General features: G+C 44.4%; 1 long non-coding RNA gene across 1 annotated transcript; it reads right to left on the bottom strand.

Annotated features, from left to right (window-relative positions):
* Positions 1–4,563: 4,563 nt before the first annotated feature.
* Positions 4,564–7,569, bottom strand: LOC136854540 (uncharacterized). The gene is made up of 3 exons (XR_010857726.1): positions 7,438–7,569; positions 6,226–6,327; positions 4,564–5,357 (listed from the first exon to the last, which is right to left on the bottom strand). It is a non-coding gene; the product is annotated as an uncharacterized lncRNA (long non-coding RNA).
* Positions 7,570–9,455: the final 1,886 nt, after the last annotated feature.

The following is a 9,455-nucleotide window of genomic DNA, read 5'->3' as shown; positions in this document are numbered from 1 at the left end:
TGTTCCTCAGGCAGGCCCTCTCGCCAGTTTCCTTGTTCCTTGGGCAGGCCCTCTCGCCAGTTTCCTTGTTCCTTGGGCAGGCCCTCTCGCCAGTTTCCTTGTTACTCGGGCAGGCCCTTTCACCAGTTTCCTTGTTACTCGGGCAGGCCGTCTTGCCAGTTTCCTTGTTCCTCAGGCAGGCCCTCTCGCCATTTTCCTTGTTCCTCGGGCAGGCCCTCTCCGCCAGTTGTTTCCTTGCAGGTTCGGGCAGGCTTTCGCCAGTTTCCTTGTTACTTGGGCAGGCCGTCTTGCCAGTTTCCTTGTTCCTTGGGCAGGCCCTCTCGCCAGTTTCCTTGTTCCTCGGGCAGGCCCTCTCGCCAGTTTCCTTATTCCTCAGGTAGGCCCTCTCGCCAGTTTCCATGTTCCTCAGGCACGCCCTCTCGCCAGTTTCTTTGTTCCTCAGGCAGGCCCTCTCACCAGTTTCCTTGTTCCTCAGGCAGGCCCTCTCGCCAGTTTCCTTGTTCCTTGGGCAGGCCCTCTCGCCAGTTTCCTTGTTACTCGGGCTGGCCCTCTCGCCAGTTTCCTTCTTACTCGGGCAGGCCGTCTTGCCAGTTTCCTTGTTCTTCGGGCAGGCCCTCTCGCCAGTTTCCTTGTTCCTCGGGCAGGCCCTCTCGCCAGTTGTTTCCTTGTTCCTTGGGCAGGCCCTCTCGCCAGTTTCCTTGTTCCTCAGGCAGGCCCTCTCGCCAGTTTCCTTGTTCCTCAGGCAGGCCCTCTCGCCAGTTTCCTTGTTCCTAGTGCAGGACCTTTCGCACATTTCTTGTTAACCTGGACAGGCCCTCTCGCCAGTTTCTTGTTCTCAGGCAGGCCCTGAAAAGCCAGTTTCCTTGTTCCTAGGGCAGGGCCTCTCTCCAGTAGCCTTGTTCCTCCAGAAAATTCAAAACTAATATATGTTTTGGGCCAGTTTCCTTGTTCCATGGGCAGGCCCTCTCGCCAGTTTCCTTGTGTTCCATTGTTTTCAGGCAGGCCCTCACTGGCCAGTTTCCTTGTTCCTTGGGCAGGCCCTCTTGCCAGTTTCTTTGTTCCTCAGGCAGGCCCTCTCGCCAGTTTCTTTGTTCCTCAGGCAGGCCCTATTGCCAGTTTTGTCTGTTCCTCGGGTTGTTCTCCAGTTTCCTTGTTCCGTGGGCAGGCCTTCTCGCCAGTTTCCTTGTTCTCCAGACAGGCCCCCTCTGACCCATTTTCCTTGTTCCTCAGCTTTGCAAGCCCTTATTCGCCAGTTTCCTTGTTCCTCAGGCAGGCCTCTGTTTGAACATGAACTGGTTTTACTTGTTCCTCAGGCAAGTTTCAGTTTTCTTGTTCCTCAGGCCAGGCCCACTTGCCAGTTTTCTTGTTCCTCAGGCAGGCCCTCTCGCCAGTTTTCTTGTTCCTCAGCCAGGCCCTGTTAAATGCCAGTTTCCTTGTTCCTCAGCCAGGCTGAATTGGCTCACCAGTTATCTTGTTCCTCAGCCAGGCCCTCTCGCCAGTTTTCTTGTTCGTCAGGCAGGCCCCCTTGCCAGAAACCCCCTGTTCCTCAGGCAGGTCTTCGCCAGGTTCCTTGTCCTCAGGCAGGCCCTCTCGCCAGTTTCCTTGTTCCTCAGGCAGGCCCCAAGCCAGTTTCCTTGTCCTCAGGCAGGCCCTCTCGCCAGTTTCCCTGTTCCTCTGGCAGGCCTGCCCACTTTACAGTGGAAATTGTCCTCAGGCAGGCCCTGTAACCTCGCCAGTTTCCTTGTCCTCAGGCAGGCCCTCTCGCCAGTTTCCTTGTTCCTCAGGCAGGCCCTCTCGCCAGTTTCCCTGTTAAACCCTCAGGCAGGCTTTCTCGCCAGCTTTAATCTTGTCCTCAGGCAGGCCCCCTCCCAGTTTCTCTTGTCCTCAGGCAGGCCATCTGGCCAGTTTCCTGTTCCACAGGCAGGCCCCTCGCCAGTTTCCTTGTCCTCAGGCAGGCCCTCTAAAGCCAGTTTGTAGAAAAACCTGTTCCTCAGGCAGGCCCCTCGCCAGTTTCCTTGCTCAGGCAGGGCCTCTCGCCAGTTTTCTTGTTCCTCAGGCAGGCCCCTCTCGCCAGTTTCTGTTCCTTTGGGCAGGCCCCCCCCCCTTGTCCTCAGGCAGGCCCTCTGCCAGTTTCCTTGTTCCTCAGGCACCTAATTTACAACGTAGTTCTCCAGTTTCCTTGTTCCTCAGGCAGGCCTTCTCGCCAGTTTCCTTGTTCCTCAGGTCAGGCCCTTTTGCCAGTTTCCTTGTTCCAAACAGGCAGGCCCTCTTGCCAGTTTCCTTGCTCCTCAGGCAGGCCCTCTCGCCAGTTTCCTTGTTCCTCAGGCAGGCCCTCTCGCCAGTTTCCTTGTTCCTCAGGCAGGCCCTCTCGCCAGTTTCCTTGTTCCTCAGGCAGGCCCTCCTGAGGAAAACCGCCAGTTTCCTTGTTCCTCAGGCAGGTCTCTCGCCAGTTTCCTTGTTCTCAGATCAGGCTCTCAGATACTCTAAACTTTATCATGGATGATCTTCCTCCATTTTACTTGTTCCTGATCAGTGAGCAAAAGGCAGGCCTCTCGCCAGTTTCCTTGTTCCTCACACTGAATTTGACCAGTTTCTTGTTCTCAGGCAGGCCCTCTCGCCAGTTTCTTTGCTCTCAGGCAGGCCCTCGCCAGTTTCCTTGTTCCTCAGGCAGGCCTCACGCATGTTCCCAAACCTTCCCAGTTTCCTTGTTCTCAGGCAGGCCCTCTCGCCAGTTTCCTTGTCCCTCAGGCAGGCCCTCTCGCCAGTTTCCTTGTTCCTCAGGCAGGCCCTCTCGCACATTTCCTTGTTTCCCGGACAGGCCCTCTTGCCAGTTTCCTTGTTCCTCAGGCAGGCCCTCTCGCCAGTCTCCTTGTTCCTAGGGCAGGCCCTCTCTCCAGTTTCCTTGTTCCTCAGGCAGGCCCTCTCGCCAGTTTCCTTGTTCCATGGGCAGGCCCTCTCGCCAGTTTCCTTGTTCCTTGGGCAGGCCCTCTCGCCGGTTTCCTTGTTCCTTGGGCAGGCCCTCTCCCCAGTTTCCTTGTTGCTCAGGCAGGCCCTCTCGCCAGTTTCCTTGTTCCTTGGGTAGGCACTCTCGCCAGTTTCTTTGTTCCTCGGGCAGGCCCTCTCTCCAGTTTCTTTGTTCCTCAGGCAGGCCCTTTCGCCAGTTTCCTTGTTTCTCAGATAGGCCCCCCTCTCCAGTTTCCTTGTTCCTCAGGCAAGCCCTCTCGCCAGTTTCCTTGTTCCTCAGGCAGGCTCTCTCGCCGGTTTCCTTGTTCCTCAGGCAGACTCTCTCGCCAGTTTTCTTGTTCCTCAGCCAGGCCCACTTGCCAGTTTTCTTGTTCCTCAGGCAGGCCCTCTCGCCAGTTTTCTTGTTCCTCAGGCAGGCCCTCTCTCCAGTTTCCTTGTTCCTCAGGCAGGCCCCTCGCCAGTTTCCTTGTCCTCAGGCAGGCCCTCTCGCCAGTTTCCTTGTTCCTCAGGCAGGCTCTCTCTCCAGTTTCCTTGTTCCTCAGGCAGGCCTTCTCGCCAGTTTCCTTGTTCCTCAGGTAGGCCCTTTTGCCAGTTTCCTTGTTCCTCAGGCAGGCCCTCTCGCCAGTTTCCTTGCTCCTCAGGCAGGCCCTCTCGTCAGTTTCCTTGTTCCTCAGACAGGCCCTCTAGCCAGTTATCGTGAATTGTTTTCTTGAAAAACTACTTCTTGGTATATCCTTGTTTTGTTACATCCTTAGTTCCAAGCACAGCAAGTACTCTGGTGAATTGTGCATAAAAAATAATTTCTCTAATATCTTTGTAGTAACCTGGCTCCACTAACTCATATTTCTCCGCGTTCACAGTGCAGACATACTTGAAAACAATGAGTGAAAAGTGGTTTCATAAACACTTCATGGGCAGTTGGTAACATTTCACTTATTTTTCATCTTTTTTTGTTTCTTAAACAGGTTTGCTTTGTTAGTATGGCATCATTCTCAGTGATTTTTTTTATCTGTTCCATTGTTTTCATAGGCTAGCTTCTCACTGGCTGACTGCTCAAAAAATTGCATTTTAATTTAGAGCTGCTTCCATACTCTAGTTTTAGTAAACTTTGTATTTTTTTTTCCTGTGTGGAAGTGGTCAGTGGCATAAGATACCTGTGATCTTCCTCACTCTTTTCTGGCATCCATACCCTTATATTGTATGGTATTTGTCTAGGACTGAACACTTGTAGCCTGGCACACATTTATACATGGACACTGCGGCTTGACAAACCTCCAGTCATGGACAATGTGATGGTAAATGGCAGGTTAAGCAGGGTTCTGACCTATTAGTCATTTTCCTAGCTTGCCAGCTACATTATTCGCCTTATCATTCTTCAGTCACATCACTGTACTGCACTGTTTGAACATGAACTGATTGTTATATTTTTATTACCTTGCAGCAGGATTTGACCCACCAGATGGTGGTTTGTACTAATGGCCGTTGTCATCATTGAATGGGGTGACTTGATCCAAGGTAACACTGCTGGTAGCAGTGCAATATTCACTAGAGATTTGTTTGCATTCTGTGAAGTGCATGTTCAGGGTGTTAAATGCATGCATGTCCATCCCCAGCCTGGGTTGAATTGGCTCTGGAAAGTTCATCTGTGACTAGTGATCTAGGATCCCCAGGCACTCTACTTTCTGCAACTGGGATCCAGATGCCTTCGGGAAGAGTGGCCCTCTGATGGGACTATTGTGAGATAATTAAGCTGTGGGTCTCTTACTGAGCACCCTTTCATTAACAGCTTGCTTTCACCACCACCAGAAGTTGCCTTACAGCATTGGAGGGCAATTCCATTCTTATAGATTTGCTGTATTCATCAACTGAAGTGGGAGGTGAGGGGTAGGAGGTTGGCAGGAGAAGGTGTGATCAGTAAAAATGTCGGTAGCTGTCTTTGGAAACGAGTGTGTGGCTTCCTAGGAATAAAACTTTACTGTGGCTTGCCCACTTTACAGTGGATTGATGAACCCAAGGGCTGTCACTGTAACCTCGATGAGTACATGATTAGAGAAGGATGCTCATCTCTGTAAGGTGGCCAAAGGACTCTTCATCCAATACATGAATGGAATAACGAGATTCCAAGTGCTCCTACCCACTATCTGGTAAACCCAGAGGCACAGAGAATGACCTTCCACACAACATCAAAGCTTTAATCGGACAGTTCCCCTTGTCAGAAGCAGTAAGTTTGTTTACTATCTTCTCTCTGTCATTTTTTTAAGCTTTCAGTATATTTCTGATTGTCATAAATGCCATGAGTGGCAAATCGTCGTCTGTCTGCTTTACACACCATCAGAACACCTCGAATGTTTAATTTTCTTTCATTTCACCCATGAAGCACTGGAGTAATGAACCTGCAAAAGAAAAAAACTCTGTAGAAAACAAAATCTATTCGAATACGAAATGATAAAGCTTAAACCTTCCCCTAATGAGTTGAAAAAGATATGATATAGTTCTACATATCTTCTGATTTTATACAGTGGATTGTGGAATATGAGTGAAAAACTACAATGGGGAACAAATCCCATTACAAACTATATTGTAAAATTAATGAATAGAATGTCATTTGAAAGAAGCTCAGTTCATTACTACAAACTTAAGCAAACCTAACTCCTTTTACAACGTAGCATTCTGTGCAAATGACTTTTTGAATGCAGTACTGTCAAACGCATCAGATTATGTCTACTTCTCGAAAGGTTTAATCAGTCATGGTTCTTAATATGTTTACTGTAGTGTAGTGTCACAACAAAACTTGTTACTTCGGATGTTGTCAGTTGTTAGCACAAAGCTCTAAAACAAATCTGATTCTTGCGAATTGTACACGAGAGTAACAGAATTTTTAAGTTCCCAACATTCCTCGTTTAATGATTTCAGTCGTTCAAAATCAGTCGTTAAACCCATAAACCACAAGAGCAATATTACACTTTTTTATTCAGGAAATCCTTTTGAGGAAACCAGCATGTGCTGAAATATTGAAAAGTAGGACATACTATATCCACCTATTCATGGAACAGATCAAGGTGCATTATCATGGGCTATATCTAAACTTTATCATGGACGCATTATCCTCCATTTTACTAATAAATAGATCAGTGAGCAAAAAATTAACTGAGTGTGTTCGTGTATCGGTATTTTCTGATACATTGCATAATAAGCCTTGCGCTTCTTTAACACTGAATAAGTAAAAAAAGAAAGAAAAGAAAGTGACGCACACTTCCTTACCATCCAGCAATAAGTGGCTACTTTATACAGTCGTAGAAAAATCGACTCGAAGCCGCTGTGTTATGAATTAGACGTGATCTATCAGTCAAAACGTCCAGAGACCTAAAAAACAACAGATTCATTATTAGAACAGTGTTACAGTTGAATTTAACCCTCATCCTTACAGAGGGATCAGAACTACTATGTAGTATTTGGAATTTATAACTCTCAACAAATAATACAGTAAATCTGTGCAGTGAATTGATAGACCTAGACCCAAGTGCCAGTCATTTGTGGAATACTCAGGAAAACCAGTACGTCTGATGTTGTTGTCTGAACTAAGCTCTGTTTTATACATGAAAAACAAAGAGCAAGTTTTATGTCTGAGAAAAAAAAAGTATCTCCAGTTGCTGTCTTTGGTGGAAGAGTCAGGTCTGATGGGTGTACACTACGCGTTCTGAGCAAAGACAGAACCCAGATTTATTTAAAAGGAAGTATTAATTCTGTAAGCAGTGTCATTGAAAAATATAAACGAACTTCATTAACGGATGTGTAATAAGGGGAGTGGGTTATAGGATGCAATAACAATACAAAAGGTGAATTATTGAGGTATGTACCCCATTGGCTAACATAACGGATACAGAGAGAGAGAGAGAGAGAGAGAGAGAGAGAGAGAGAGAGAGAGAGAGAGAGAGAATCGGAAGGTACTGTAATACTGACCTACCGAGATACAGGGAGTTTTAAGAACAATGATCACTATCACTGGTTTATCAGGCAACGAATGTCAGAAAGAGCACATTTAATAGAAGCAACTGTTATTTACCCTCAGAAACCATTTAACGTTTTGTGCACATTACAAAGCAGTATCAACCAAACTCATTTTCATAGACAGGTTTTGTAAACAAGTATTCAGTACGAAATCTGAATTAGAACTTGAATTGATTTGGGTAGTATAATAATATTCCTGGCCCTCTAATTGTAGGATTTAAGATGACACCTCTGGGAACAAAGCTTAGACCTCAGTCCTGCGTCAGTTTTATTAACCTACCCTTATCTAAAAGTACGTATTATAGTACTTATATATAAAAATAGTAACGTCAGTTAGCTGCAAAAATGAAATATGCATTTTTTTAATAAATGTAAAGATTTTTGCACTCGTAACGACCCTTGAGTTATCCACCAGATTAATGGGTTTTGATTCTTTAAGATTATCTGACCAGGTATAAAACTCACCGAGTTCAATCGTCAACTGCTGTCCTGTCATGAAAGTTGAATAATATCATTCTATATCGACCTCAGTTCGCATATTTGGATGTTCCACTGGTTCCTGGTTCCTCCTCCTGGGTCGTTTTGGTAAAAATTGAAGTCGTCTCAGGACATCTATAAGGCCGATTCGATACAACCCAGTTCGTTTTCATATAAGCAATTTAAACTTAAGAGCTGATTTCTTCAAACATTTACCAGTTTCTTTTTATAAATATTGTCATATTTAAGCTATATTACAGACTCTCATTCGACACTATACAAACATCACTTACAAACAGACCCAAGTTTACATAAATATATGGTGCCTTTTACAGTATTATTAAAATAGTTTAACCAGACCACTGAGCTGATTAACAGCTTTCAGAGAGCTGGCCATAGGTGCTTTTTACAGCTCCCATGAATTACTTGTTAATTATTCTCATTTTCTCGCTCAGCAGTATCGTGATTTTAATTAAGCAACAACATCTAAAGTTATGATTATTTACTTAATGATTTCTGGATGCTAATTTACTTTAAAAAAAAACTAAGTTAAAACGCTTCTCCAAATTGGTTCCTAACTAAAAATATTGACTCAGAGTTGAATTCTCAGAAACACTGATAATTTCAAAACAATTGCAACGAAAGACCGTGTACAAATTTCGTTTTATTGAGAGGCATTCCTTAGTTCTCTGGTAGGGGATTGGTCTACGGGTTTATCAAGTGCAGTATCTGAATTTAGCTTTTGGAAAGGAGAGCGAAGTGCTTTGTTACACACCATGACTCCAGTAATCAGATCTATAACGTTTCTTTGTTTCGTTTTATTCAGTAACTTTCTGGTCTACCACACGAACACCTAAGGAATGGACCACCTAGCCCAGCTCCTGAATGCTTTTGGTGGAAAGTAACAATAATAATTGAACATTTTTATGTGAACGTCCAAAGTATAAGCAGCAGCGGCTATCAAGTTTCGGAAATAAATCGATCACTGAAACTTTGTCAGAAACTTCGTTTGCAATTAATCCAATTTTAAACTTTAAAAATATAATTTGACAAAATATTAAAAAAAGTATAAGTAAAAACAAATCCTTCGGCCCAGCCCCGTGAGAGGTAGTAATCAACTCAGTCAGTGGTCTGGTAAAAGCAATTTTAATAATACTGAAAAACCCTGTGTTGTATCAAATTGCCTTTATGGATTTACTGAAACGACTTCAATCGAAATGGCTGTGACCCTTCGAATGAAACTTTGTCTGTAAACAAGAAATTATAAACATTAATAATTACATAACAGAGCAAGGTGCGCTGCAAATAACAATTATAGACGAATGTCTCCTATTGCAAAGAAACTGGAATATAACTTTATGTAAGTTACAAAAAATAGCTTTGGGGCAATGAAAATGACCAGTAGTTGTTTGTTCTGCTGATGCCAAGACCTGAGCATTTTTTTCACATTCACTTCAATGGCTGTCAATTTGTCTCTTCTTTGCAACTTACTGGCGTCGTGTCACAGATAAATGTCCAAATGCCTTTCAGTAATGTCTAAAGCAACTAGCGATCAATTTTGCCAAGCCACTTAATGACACTGAAAACGATGGCTAATCAGTCATTCAGAATCGGCGCGCCCTAACAGAATCCGACAGAATGATAGGCATGGTGCTATTTCCTACATAAAAGACTTTTGAAAAACATTTCATATATCCAGGGCTTCAAGGTTTAGCAGCATTTATGTCAACTGTTTAATGTAATTGAATATAATGTGATGAAACGTTTTATAATATTTTACTTAAATTTTTATTCATTTATTAATTTAATTTATTTTTTTTCTAATAACTGATCTATACCTTCTGTATTTCCCATTGCCTTCTGTTACTTCTTCTGAATAACACCATATTCATGGAAGCATAATTTCAGGTCAATGGCCCCTTTGGTGGGCTTGTTCCATATGAATAGAGTTCATCTCTGGAATAATTATAATAATAATATCAAAATAAAATGCTACGTCACTGATT

This window comes from Macrobrachium rosenbergii, chromosome 3, assembly GCF_040412425.1.
Source record: "Macrobrachium rosenbergii isolate ZJJX-2024 chromosome 3, ASM4041242v1, whole genome shotgun sequence".
In the NCBI taxonomy this organism is placed as follows: Eukaryota; Metazoa; Arthropoda; class Malacostraca; order Decapoda; family Palaemonidae; genus Macrobrachium; species Macrobrachium rosenbergii.
This window is presented reverse-complemented; position numbering and strand designations above follow the sequence as displayed.